Source organism: Hipposideros armiger, unplaced genomic scaffold, assembly GCF_001890085.2.
Source record: "Hipposideros armiger isolate ML-2016 unplaced genomic scaffold, ASM189008v1 scaffold_544, whole genome shotgun sequence".
In the NCBI taxonomy this organism is placed as follows: domain Eukaryota; kingdom Metazoa; phylum Chordata; class Mammalia; order Chiroptera; family Hipposideridae; genus Hipposideros; species Hipposideros armiger.
Window position 1 is genome coordinate 430877 of NW_017731894.1, and position 14420 is coordinate 445296.

A 14420-nucleotide genomic window follows, 5' to 3' on the forward strand; every position below is an offset into this window, starting at 1 on the left:
CATTTCTTTTCAAAGTCATGCTTGAGATTTTTTTTTGTGTAAAAGCCTTATTTTTATACACTTTTGTAGACGTGTATTATACCTATCACTCTAACCTCTTTAAACCTATTTCTAACAATATGCTCTTTGTTAGTGCAGACAGTTGATAATTGGAGTTTTTAAAGGTGCCATTTTGGGTCAAGTGTGTGAAATGGATAGGTCACATACTCTTCCCCTGTCTGAAACGGAAGCTAGGCATGGATTCCATTAACTCTCACATTCACAAAACGCGCATGCGACACACACACACACACACACACACACCCCATCACTGGACGGCCAGGGCGCTCAACATATAAGCCTTGCTCAAAAACCCACTTTTAGCCATAAAAGCCAGAGCACAGGATTAATCTGACTGTGGACGATCACCAACTCAGTCCAAATCCAACTGACCAGCTCATCAAACAACTACCCAACTCATCAAATAACTAACCGGCTTAACCAACCAAATAATCTTTGATCACTCAAGTAATTTCTAAATTATAAGGGAAGAATTGAGACTCAGAACGATAAGCATTGACAGAGCCTACCAAGTGGTTTAAATTTCTAAGATTTTGGATCATAAATATAAAAATGCACCCTCGGCTACTACATTGGAAAAACCCACACGAGAAAAGAGATTTACAGAAAATAAATGTAAATTGACCATTTTTGTCCACTTATCCCTCTAAATTTACAATACCCATTAGGAATTCCTATTTTTAGCAAAACAACTTTATGGTCTTAAAAAATACCGTCTATGTGAAATGTGAAGACCACATACATGCAGCTCATTTTCTTCTTGGCAAAGTGAAAAATGTTTTCATTGTGTAATTTATGCATATACTACAGACTTCATATTACTCGTAGGAGTCAGGATAGACCGATACTGCGACAAACTGTGCAAAACCTCAACGGCTGCACACACTACATGCATAGTTCTCGTCCACGGGGGTCCGTGCCACAGGCCTGGGTGGTCAGTGCCCCTGCAGCTGTCCTCAGGGCTGCTCCTTGTGCCCAGCAGCACCCCTATCTTCTCGGATGGCGGAGCCACCACTGGACCCTCCACACGTCAGGCTGCAGGGGAAGGTCCAATGTGAAGACCTCCTGGGGGCTCCAGGGGCCATGCTCAGAAGTGGTGGTTTTATTTTGCACACCTTCCATCAGCCAGAAAGGGGTGACTAGGAGTCATGTAGACCTGGCTTGGTCAAAACTTTAGTAACTTTTCTGCATTCATTGCAATAATACTTTACCCATATAGAAGGCTTTATAGTTGTTGAGGCTTTTCTTGATATTATCTCATTTCAGCCTCAGAGTCACGGAATTAGACAGAGATGATTATTATTTACAGATAAGAAAACTGAAGTTCAAAAATACTCATTTTCTTGCTAGAGGTCAGGCGGCTGGAACCAAGAGCTGGAACCCAATGCTGGCTTTTTCACTTCCCTTTTCCTTTCATGTCTGTTAGCTCACATGATTGCCTTGATTTATGAAGTCTATTGTCTTTTAGAAATAGTTGTTTAGATGAGAGTAAAAGCCCGCCAGAATTAAAATGTTTAATCATTAATGACTTGAGTTACTCATTACCCACATGCAATAAAATAAGTGCATTTCTAGAGCTTATTGGGTACAAGGCATTGTTCCAAGTGATTTTATATTTGCAAATTCTTCTAATGCTTGGAGCTACATTACTAGGTGATCACCATCATGATCATCATCACCATGACCACCACTGCCATCATCATTATCACCATCAGCTCCACCATCACCATCGCCATCATTATCACCATCATCATCACCATTACCTTCATCACCACTATCTCCATCATCACCACCATCACCACCACCATTTCCATATCATCACCATCATCACCATCACCATCACCATTATCACCATCATCTCCATCATCACAATCATTACCATCACCACCATCACCATCATTATCACCATCATCACCACCATCACTATCACCATCACCATCATCACCATCATCATCACCACCATCATCACCATCAGCTCCACCATCACCACCATCATCACCACCAGATCCATCATCACCATCACCATCACCATCACCATCACCATCACCATCACCATCTCCATCATCATCACCATCACCACCACCATTCCCATATCATCACCATCATCACCATCATTACCATCATTATCACCATCACCACCACTATCATCACTATCATCATCACCATCATCTCCATCATCACAATCATCACCATCACCACCATCACCATCATCACCACCACTACCACCGCCACCACCATCACCATCACCATCATCATCACCATCATCTCCATCATTATTTCTATCATCATCTCCATTTTATAGGGAGTTTGAGTGACCTGCCCAGGGCCGTGCACCAATAAGTGTCGGCGAGGGGTTTAAGCCCAGGCAGTTGGACCGCAGAGTTCACACTGCAGTCAGTACTTATTTGAGGCAGTCAACGTAGACTTATTATTAATAGCTTCCCACTGTAAATGACTGTTAAGTGTAAATATTTAACCGAAATGCAATAAATGTAAAAATAAACAAGGAGAATACTTTATTCCTTTGACTATGATCAAGGTTTTTTCACTTTAATGAGAACTTTAAAATATAATTGCTTGCAGAATATTTTGTAGAAAATATTATTTTAATAAATGCCAACTTTAGGTACCGGTAATTCTCTTTATGTACCTATCTTGTTAGAGTTATGGCAACATAGACATAATTTTTTTGCTATTTTCCTTAATGTTACTTTTATGCAATGTTCCCCTGTATTAATGTAGCTGCTGTACTTGATAATCTGAGTACTTATATTCAATCATACTGCTGAGCCATTTCCTGAGCATTCCCCAGTACCTAGGCATAGAATTCTTTCCAATTCCTCACCATTATAAATACTCAAGCTATAAATATTCTGGGTAAAGTCTTTTTAGATGAGTGGTTTACTGGGTTACAGTCCACAGAATGGGATTTTTAGGTCAAAGGTATGGATAATTTCATTGCCGCTGTCACATATTTCCTCATGAGTGTGTTAAGTTTTATAGAATATGGAACATATAATAATTTCTGATGTCTTTTAAATCTCATTACATCAGTTAGGATGCCTTCACCACAGGAGACTATTCAAGGTGCGTTTCTAAGCCGTTTGGAAGGAAATGGTGTCAGATATCAGCTGGGACCCCGATGTTTCCCCCTCTCCCCCCGCCATCCTTTATAAAGTGGCTTCTCCTCTTAAACTGACAACCATCGGGGACCCAGGATGGCTGCCAGAGTTCCACCAGTGGGGAGGAAGTAGGGTGTCTGGTGTCATGGCCAGCTGACTGGGGCAACAAATCAGGTGAAAGATGGCGGTGCTCAGGCTGGAGTGGTAGCATTGAAGAAGGGGTCCAATTATGGAGCTATTGTGAAGACGAAGCTGAGTTTTCCGACAGTCGGATGTGTGTTGTGCAGGGAGGTATGGACTCTGACTCCAGATGGGGCTTGATCCCCTCTGCGCCCCCAGGACAGGCTGTTACATGAGAAAAACACAAGCCACACACACTGTCTCTTCCTGGGTGTGTTTACATATATCCAGGTAAGTAGGCAGCAAAAGGGATAGAGATAGGTAAGAGCGTTCACAGCCATCGCCTCTGGGAGGAACCCTCAGATGTAGGGTCGGCGGCAGAGGGGACGGAGCTGAGGATGCACACGCAGCATTTACAACGTGTATTTCGTTCACATTTTTTTTTTATTATTATGAGCGTCCATTCCTCTACGTGATGTTCTTAAATGTTTGAAACCATTTCCAAAAATCAAAATTTCCGAGTATGGCCCAAGAAAGAATACAGGGCAATATTAAGATGAATATGTGCTTCATTGTGATGCTCTTGGAGTGACATTTAAAGATGGCTATGTGCAGACAGACAGATCTCCTAGAGACAAAGATGATCTCTGTAAAGATGCAGGAGACACTGGTCAGGGCCGGGTCCCTCGGCCATGTTCCTGGCCTGGGGTGAAACGGCACCTTCCTTTGCACAGGTACTTTTTAAATTTGCTGTCTTGTGCATATATTACCTACTTAAAGTTAGTCACTTAAATGTTAAAATAAAGGATAGAAAGAAAAAAATGGAAATGCCCAAGGAATAATACACACGAACCAAAACAGGAACCAAATCTGAAACACCCTCTGTGGTCATCACCATTTCTTTAGACTGGTTTTAGGTGAAGTCTGGTTGACAAGGGGAACAGAGCAGGTGGCTTGGAAGGACTTTCCACGACCCTAAGAGATTCTGTAATTTCTCATTGATGTGGATCGCTTCACTTCTAAGTTAAAAGAGAAAATGGGGTAAATCTAAAAGCAACAGTCAACAAAAAGCGGTAGATATTTACGGAGCTGAGGCACTGACTCAGGCATCTGCCTGCTTCCCAGGGGTCACCAGTGACCCCCATCACTTGGGAAACTGTTTTTAAGTTGTTCAGGACACAATGTTTTGCAGGCAAAAGGACAATGGAGAATCCAGCAGTCGCTGTGGTTTGGTGGGCTGGTTAACTTCTAAATGTGTTTAAATGTTTGCCTCTTTTTGTAGTTAAAAGCACGAGTGTTGGTTTCTCTTCTTACAAAAGTCACAGATTAATAATCTCTTCCATTTCCGTTTAGAATTACCAAGAGCAGCCATGGAGGGGATGAGTGAAAGCAGAAAGATGCTTTGGTAAAAGAATTGACACCAAACTACAGTCGTTCTGATGAATAAATGAATTGGGGCCAAGGCCGAACGATGAACGTTTCAGCAAGTCTGAAATTAAAAACAAACATTCTTGAAACGTGAATGTGTTTCGTTCCAACCGCAGAAAAGCAAACATGGAAAAATCCATCTCGTGATAAGAGGAGGAAAAGGGTAAAATTGTTGACAAAATCTTGGCTTTCCTTCCAGATATGGTCTGTGGTTTGTATGACATCAACACATTCTGAATGGCAGATTATTTAACAATTTCAAAAAAAAAATTTTTTTTTAAATGATCCAGTTAGCAAAAGGTCTGGTGTGCAGACGGCCACCTACCCCGGGGCCCAGGAGAGGAAGTGTCCCTGTGGCCCGGGCTCACGCCAGTGCTCTGCCCAAACCCGCCCCTGCTCACACACACTGCACTCGCCAGACACATGCCAAGCCGTGTGATTTTTCCCTGCTATGTTAAAAATGCATTGCTATTTTTTTCAAGCATGCTTCGATTAAAGGGGGCACATCTGTTTTAAGTCCTCTTTTATGAAAATTACTGAGCTTCCTCAATGCACTTATCTTTTAATTTCGAAATTCTTTGTCGCAATAACTTGAGATAATAACCAACCATATTTCTGGCCCCTTTAAAAAAATAAAGGGTTGGGGGGCGGGGGGCTAGGAGAACAGAAAGCCGGAATGAGCCATTTCTGGGCTTTGAACTCCTTTCTCTAATCCTCCCCCTTCAGGCCTGGGTGGAAGGGCCCCCTCATTTGCGTTTAGAGCGGCTGAGTCGCCCGCCCCATGGCAGCTAGCTTCTCCCCCAGCTGCAGCACGGCCCAGCTTGAGGCTACAGGATTATTCATCAGCTGCCCGGCAGGGGGGAGCCCACGCTCACAGTCACGGCTCTGCAGCACAGGCTTCTTCTTCCCTTTATTAGTCTCTTTATCCCCCCACCCAACCCTTTATACAAAGTTTCTCACCCTCTCCCAGCCCAGGGAGGGGTTAACTTGATTGTACAGGACAGTGGATCACTTTTTAATACCCGCCCCTCCCACTTCCAGCACTTTTGTTTTGAATAGCACTCGACAAGCACGGGTTTATTCACTGTATGTCTTTCTGCTTTTTCACTGGTGTTCAGGGCACTCGCTCCCAGATGTGGTCACGGATTGGGCAGACTGGGGTCAAACACCGTGAGGTTCCTCCTCCAGGTTTCCTGTACCCTGTCCTGCTTCCTCTGGGCGTCGATTAAATGAGCCCCTGGTGTAAGGTGGGAAACAGGATGCTACTGGGCGGCCCCGGAATGGCTACACTGGGGGGCAGGGCCCAGAAGGCACGGACAGTCGGGGGGTACCTGGTCTGTGGCTGCCCCACTTCTTGGCTGCAGTTTCATGATGTTCAGCATGAAGCAGAGTTAAACTCTTGGCTTTCGTCCACGTCATGTGGGCCTAATGACATTCCCAACAGAATTCATAATCATCCGAGGAGAGGGATGCTGAAAGGCCCGATGTTTGCTGTGTGCTGTGCTGGGAGGCTAAGGAGAAAAGACGGGGGACCTGGAGGATGGGTTCCTGCCTGCACTCCCCCCCCCCGCCCCTCCCCACCCCTGGAAGCCTGAACACTGGCATCCTGGAAACATTCAGTTCCATCGCAATAGTCACGCCTACGATGTCGACTGGGAAATTTCCTGAGTAACTAGCCACATAAGAACATGAGACAGGAGATGAGAGTAAAATTTAGGGAAATTCTATGGCGTTTCTCCACACACCCCCAGCCCCGCTCCGTACAGTGTCACGGTCTTTCCCCCTTTATCTTGCTGGACAGGGTCAGAAAAGACAAAAGGCACCCAAGTAGACATCATGGAGGGGTCAGAATTCTGTGAGTCTTCCTGGTGCTTATTTTATGGTTTAATATTTTCTTACTTAAAGGAACGAGCCAGTGCCACAGTGTGGATTCACGCAACAGTGCTAAAGCCAGACGCAAAATGTGTATCACGTTTGGATCCATTTATGTGCTGACAGGGAAAACAAGTCCAGGCTTTCAGAAGTCGGGTTAGTGACTCCCCTGGTGGGATGGGGCCCCAGGGACCCCCTGTGTGCTGGAGATATTTGCTACCTGGATGGGGGGTGGTTACCTCAATGCATGCAGACGTAAAAATCCACCGACTTGAGCACTTGAGGTCTGTGCGTTTGAGTGCGTTATATGGACACAGAAGACCCCCTTTTTACAAAACTTGGAGCCTCTAGAGCTATTTTTGAGTCTGACCCAGGGCATGCCTGGTTTACTTCTGGCTGGATGATAAGATCTATGCGGTATTAATATTAGCAGGGTATGGAGCTTGGGGGAGGAGCCTTATTATAAAAAGGCAGGTGTCAAGACAGGGGACAGCAGCCAGCCGTGACGGGGCTGGACTCCTGCTGCCGGGGAAGCAAAATCACTCTTCCGGCGGCTGGGACGTCTGGCCCCGTTATGCTACTTAAACAGGCCCCAAGGAGATGTATCAGCAAATGCCCTACCCGAGAGGGAGGGAGCAGCTGGCAGGCCCAGGGAGGCCCCTGGCATCGCAAAATGAAGATGGATTGATGGGTGGGCAGGGGGCTGGACAGACAGAGGGATGGAGGACACAGCAGATGCGGCAGGATGCTCACTGCAGCATCTAGGGTGCGGGCCGTGGGTGTTCCCTCTACTATCCTACCCAGTTCTCCATATGTTTGAAACATTTTATAGTCCTGGGGGGAAAGAGTCAGGCCCCTGCCTTTCTGTTTCTGCAAGCTGCAGCACCACGAGAGCTTGTGGGATGGAGCACGTCCCCTTTGTCACTCATTATAACCTCAGCAGTGTGGTCCAAAAACACCCAAATATATTTCGGGAAGTAACTGGTTTGTTTTGTTTTGTTTTTTTCCATGTTGAGGTGATTTCTCAAGAAAAGTCTCTTCATATCTACTTTGGGGCACCATATAGAGCTCTTTTAACTTCAGCTGTCTAGAGAGAAAGCTCAGCATCCCCTTCCTAGGCAGTGCCCAGCTAAGGATGAAACGAATCTCTACTTTCCTTCCTAGGACAACTTTGTTATCCATAGCTGGGTTGGGACGAGAGCCCCACCTGCGCTGTCGGAGCTGCTGGGAGCCTGCGAGGTCGCTGGTGGGCGTGAAGAGTCACCAGCTGCCCCCCAGGTGTCAAGGGGCCTATCCCCTAGGGAGGGCATTTAACAAAGCAATACATTTCATAGGAGACCCTTTTCTGAAGCGCTTTCAAACACACCCCCAGCTGAAAGATTCTTAGAAGTCAGAAAAAGGAGGCCTATGTCAGACAACCTCTGAAGCAGCGGACAACCTGGAGAGTGAAAGGCGGGGTCAGATTTGAGAGGCTGGAGTCTCAAGTAGGGTCCCAGGGCAGGTGGGCGGGGTTTATTGTGGCCCCTCCCACTGGGTCTCCGCTGTGAACCACTGGGAACTAAAGATTTGGACTCCTGCCACCCTTCATGCATTCTGTCCCAGAACGGGACGGGGCTGATTTCAATCTTACCCCAAACCAGAGTGCAGCGTCTTCCTTATAAAAAAAGGACGTTGTGTCCGCTGAACCTCACAACCTCTGGAAGGTCACGGTGAAGGTCAATCAGAAAGCAAAGTAAGGCAGATGTGTGTCTTTTTCAGTGGGTGGCTTGTGCAGCAGCATGTACCTCTCTATGAAACCAAACATTCTAAGGTAAACAATGAAATGTCCCCCCATTGCTTCTTGATGTGTCTCTCTCTTTGGAGATAACTGTGGTTTATGAATCCTTTAGGACGGGTAGTAATGGAATTTAGTTACGTTGGATCTTTTGTGTGTGAATAGGACCATCTTAAAAGCCCTGTTCGTAGGGCTCGTGTAATGGAAAGCATTTAAAACCTCTTGTTCACGATTGCCCATCCGCCTCGAGTCTTACAAAGAGGTAGAGATGGCCCCTGATACGCTCTCAATTTGATGGGTCTTTACGTGCTTAGACTTTGGTCAATCAGTTAAATTTTCTTCATAAAAATGAAATAGATTTAAAATTTACTGATACTAGTAACAATAATTTATAATTATTTTAAAATCATATGCACAATTTACAGTCTACATACTAGAGGTTACATGTCGTATAGTATAGCATTACCCTATACTATATACATGTAATAATAGATTATACCATAATAGAAAAACATAACTCTATTATTACATATCATATGCAGCCTGCTTTGACATGAACCCACATGGTCTTGAGCTTCCTATACAGTATTTTTCGGCCTCAGTTTCCCCTGTCAAGTGGGAGAAGCACAGGTCCCTGGAGCGTTGTCACCAGCGTCACACAGCGCTTTCCCCACACCTGCGGGCCTGCGTCTCCGCCAGTATCAGCCGTGCTTCGTGGGAATCTGCCCTCCCTGCCATTTATTCAGCTCTGGAATCAGGGGAAGAGAAAGACATTTCCTGTCCAGCTGCAGGCTGTCCTTTCACCTCCACGTTCGCATGCCCAGACGGCTGGCACTCAGGGCCCCTCCTGCGGTCCCCTCACTGCTGCTTTTTGCCATCCTCTCGTGAGACAAGGACACGGGTGGGGGCGGGGGCGGAGACAGACAGCAAACACACCACATTGGAGGGTAAACGAGGAACTGCTGTCAAGCTTTCCAGGACCCTAATGAGAATCTTAAACCAACCATTTCACTTGAAAACTGCTCCCCGAGAGCCACCTAGGCCTGACCCGTGGAAACCAGGCCATTCCCTGCAGATTAGCTGACAACACCATCACCCACTTCAAAGAGAGAACTTGGGGCCAGTTCTTATGAAAAACAATTGGACGGTTTCAAAATCTTCCACATTCTAAATTCGGGAGGAGGGCCGTTAAAATGCTACTGTTGTTACTGCTACGCTAACACTCACACTGAACACTAAATTCATAGTTTGGAATAAGCAGGAAACATATTACTCGTGCATTTTTCGGAAGCGATGACACATAGGACAGAGAGAGTTTATGGCCTCATGATGTGCTGAGGCTTCTAAGGTGCTTCAGAATATCCTGAAGAAGAATCAGGAATGTGAGTGGACAGCTGGTATGTCGCCCCATCCCAGCTATTGCCGTCAGAGTCCACGCTTGCTTCATGAATTAATTGAACCCGCAAGGAAATGCCGTTCTTTTATAAAGAGGTTAAGATATGCAATAGAATCAACCCAACAATGAAAGAAAAAAACGCCAGGAAACTGAATGTCCCATTCAACAAAACTCACACGGGGGGGGGGGGAGAGAGAGAGAGAGAGAGAGAGAGAGAGAGAGAGAGAGAGAGAGAGGGAGAGAATCTGCTGATGGATGGACATACGTGCCCCCCCCATTCATATGTTGAAGCCCTGTTCCCCCGCCGTGCGATAATATTAGGAGATGCGGTCCTTGGGGCTGATTAGGGTTAGGTGAGGTCATGAGTGTGGGGCCCTACGATGCGATCAGTGCCCTTGTGAGAAGAGCCGCCAGCGAGCTGGCTTCCTCTTACTCTCTCTCCACTGTGTGAGGACACAGCAAGAAGCTGGCCACCTACGAACCAGGAAGAGAGCTCTCACCAGAAACTGGCCATGGGCTCAGGCCTCCAGCCTCCAGAACCGTGAGAAATCAACGTCTGTTCTCTACGCCTCCCAGTCTGTGGCATTTTGTTAGGACAGCCCGAGCCGACTAAGATGATGATGATGATGATGATTATTTTTATATTTTATCCTTATTCTTTCTGATGATGAGTAAAAGCCAAACCAACGGGGCCATGCATGAAATTGAGGGAATTCCACACCATGGTGTGCCGATACCTTGGGCGGGGCTGTGGGTGGCCGGAGACTCGACTCGACTCATTGTGCAGACCAGCTCTTGTCCTGCGAGTGTGTCCAGAACATCCTGTGGGAGGACTCCTCCCTTCCTGACCACCTGAGCAGGTGGCATGTTTCTCACAGGTCGAAACGTTCGTCCATTCAGTATACATTTATTGAGTCCTGTGATGTGGCGAGCATTGTGCCAAGGGCTGCGAACAAAGCGAAGACGTTTCCCTCTGGGGAGCTTGCACATTCGTGGAGGACAAGTTGAGATAAGTGTTATGGAAAGCACCAAGCTCAGTGGGGCAGAGAACAGAGGGCTAGAGCTGCAGAGGGGCAGTTAGGGATGTTTCCCCCCAGCAGCGCATCAGTCCAGGTCCAGTCACGGCAACACAGTCCACAGCAGGCGTTTCAACAGCCGGGTCGGTACAGGATGGGTAACACCGGTGTTGTAGGGCTGACCAGAGCCAAAGGGAACATGGAATAGCATGGCGATCAGAACCGCAGAAGCCACTGCCAGCCTAGGACTGGGGCAACAAGGGGATGAGGTTGGGGCTATCAGCACCCCAAAGTTCAAAACAGAGGATGCTACCCAGTTGGACCAGGTGCCTCAGGAGCTCACAGGAAGGTCCATGCTACTAGTACTCCTGGGGGTGCTTCTGGGACTTAGAAAGTTGGGGGCTGCTATTGGGGTGAGGAGCCATTGCTGGGTGACTCTGACAGCACCAGTGAACCAGGAGGGAGGCAGGCCCTTCTCCTCCGGAGAATCTCTCTCTAGCACTGAGCCCCTCGTTGTCTGAACCAGCCGGTAAAGGAGAAACCTGCTCAGAGCGTCCCAGACCTGGCAGCACCAACCAGGCTGTGGAAGGACCAGTGTCCAGCTGACCGAGGACAAGCAGAGATGGCAGTGGAGTGAATGGTGTCACGCTGACAGCTGGGGGCACATGCTTCAGACAGGGCAGCGCCCCAAGGAGAGAGTGCCGGGGACCTTCAGGGACTGTGGCTAGTGTGAAATGACCAGGGGCTATTTCTCCACTTATTTTACCTGATGGCTCATGTGCCTGCGGTCAATACAAGTAGACTTCCTTCTACATTCCCCAAGTAAATAAGCTGAATCCTACTGTGTCCAAGACCCTGAACAGTCTCACAGCCTGTCTCAAGCAACTTCTATAGTCACCTACCTTTTATAGCATCCTGAAGTTGCTCAACACTATTTTTTAAAAGATTTTAAAGGTCACAGAGACGATCCTGCCAGAAATGCCCAGTTTCTAACTTTAGTGCTTGTCTGGAATCTTCTTTCTTCTTACTGTCTGGAACACAGGTCAGTCTGGGGAAGGCATCTTGCCACCAGGAGGTGACCATGTTGGTGAAAGTCACTCACCAAGGATGACGGGGCAGGAAGGTGGAAGGAGGGTCAGATACTACTGACATGGTGGAGCTGTGGTCTCAGCGTGGCTTTCCTATATTTTGACTTCTTGTTAGGTGACAAAAAATAACGATGGGTCATATTTTACCCCAGTAAAATTTGACATTGGTTTGTTAGCAAGCAACTAAGAAAGAAAAGTCCCTGCCAAATAGTGTCACAATGTCTTAATGACAATCGCAGGTGACACAGGACATGGTTGTCTCATCCCCTCCCTCTTGGCTGTGAAGTTTCTTTCATCTCTTGAAGAGATGTAATGATCCCCTCGGCCACTGGTTGCGCCCCTTGGCATGCGGTGGCTAACCGACCCTTTGCACATACCTGAGCTCCGTCTGTCTGTGGGTGTCTTCTTTCTTCATCCCTTCAAGCACTTGGATGTCGCTTAGGAAGAAAAAAAAATATGGAACTGGAGTCCTTCCTCTAAGACAAATATTTGTCTTGGTGATAGCCTATCAAGGCCCACATTCCAAAGCCAAGTCGTAGAGTAGTTTTTTGATAACCTTTCAACGACCACGAAATCCAACGTGCTGACAGCGTGCATATGTCAATGAAGCAGTGAAAAGGTGAACAGCTGTGACCAAGTTGGAGCCAGGACAGGCCATGGTGACAGCTCTGTCACAACTGCTGCCTGGCCCTCGGCGAGTCTGAGGCCACGGAGAGCAAAGCGGACGTTGATTTCAGAGACGGAAACTGTGCCTTAGAATCAGTGCGACACTAAGGACTGAATAAGGTGGTTTTTATGGCAATTGCTTTCTTGCCACCATGAAGGGCCGTGGTGCAACTACTTTGGGATTGAATTTGAGATGTACTTGAAAGGAAGAACCAGGAGTGGGTTTTTGATATCTAACCATAAGTAATACTACTTAGTTCTTAATTAGCATCTGTACCCAAAAATGGGCAGGGGGTGTTGGCGTAGGTCAAATAATCAAACCCTGGGTAACGTAGTCCCTGAGATTCCCCAACAGGCAAAGGAAACATTTCATGGAATCTGTGGAGTGGGAATTTGGTCCTGAGGACACAGTTCACTGCTCAGAGGGAGGGGCTCACCAGCACCCGAATCCTACAGTGTCACATGCTCTAGTTCACGACTGCTTCTCGTGCGTGGGGGGGCGGCTGATTCAGTGACCAGCTCTTAGGTTGCCAGACTTGAAAGCCTGACCGTCCACCCACAGCTTTGTCCCCTGACCGCCTGTCTTCCCAGCAGGCTCGTCCCCTGCACACGCCGTGGCTCCTGAATGTGCGCCCTCTGCCCAGGGCCCCCGCCACCCCGGCCTCGCTGGCCACCTTCCAGCTCCTCACTGGACTGTGGCATGTCCCCTGCTACACGTGGTGTCCTCAGCTTCTCCCCGTCCCCCTGCGGCCACTCTCACTCATCCTGTAAATCAGAATTTTCCAATCGATCCTGCGCACAAGCTGCCGTCAGAAAAGCATTTAATCACCTCGCTTTCACACTCTGATAGGCACCTGACATTTTCTATTCTGCTCTACTATTTTTTTTTTTAAATAAAAAGTGCTGGTCGCAACCCAGGAAATAAATTTCTGACTTGTTCCCGATACATGGCTCACAGGACAGGCAGCCCTTCCCAGTGATGCCTCCCCGGGTCCCACAGGCTGGCTGGGCCTCTGTCACCTTCATTGTCATTTATCTAGAGTTCCTTTTTACATCACCTGTCACAGTGTGTGGTTCCATGGGAGTGTGTGCATGTGTGTGTGTGTGTGTGTATATGTTTCCGTGTGTGTGTGCATGTGTGTGTGCACGCATGTGTGTGTGTACACGTGTGTGTGTGTGTCATTATTGCACAGGTGTCTGTATTCCCTACTGGACTCTGGCAAGGCAGAGCCAGCATCTCATTTCCCACCATTCACTAGGAGAGTCCCCCAGATAAGACCCTTCTGGAGACTTCTGCCCCGTGCCCCCATCATGGGCTGATTTTCCTAAAGTGGGGGGCAGGGCATCAACAGTCCGGGACCTTGTTCCCGTTCTGCCAAGTAACTTAGAACAGATTCTGTGTCTCCCTTCCCAGATGTCAGCTGTTCCTCTAGATGACGGAGGAGGCAGTGGGGAAGGGGACGAGTTCCGGGTCACTGCAGGCAAGAGACTCGGCAACAGGCTGAGCTCTCTCCCTCCCGAATGCCGAAGACCCTGGCCCGCGCGGTGATGGCCAGAGGGTCTGGTACAGAGAGAACACCCCAGGAGTGCATGTTGAGGGCCATGGCTGTTGTGTTACACGCCATGTGGGGACCAGCGGCAGCTAAGAACGAATAGAAAGCCGTGACGTAAGTCTCCCAGGGGGAAACCGGCGTGGAATCAGGCCAGTTTATGAACACACCGGACGCTGGTCCAAGCCCCCTCGACTCCCACTGGACTGGCCTCCCTCCTCCGGCTTTGCCCCCCAACGCACTCTCTCCTCCTCACAGCCATCCTCTGTGCCCTCACTCTCCCTCAGAGTCAAAGCCACCAGCCCAGCCAGGTCTCCCTCCCCTCCCC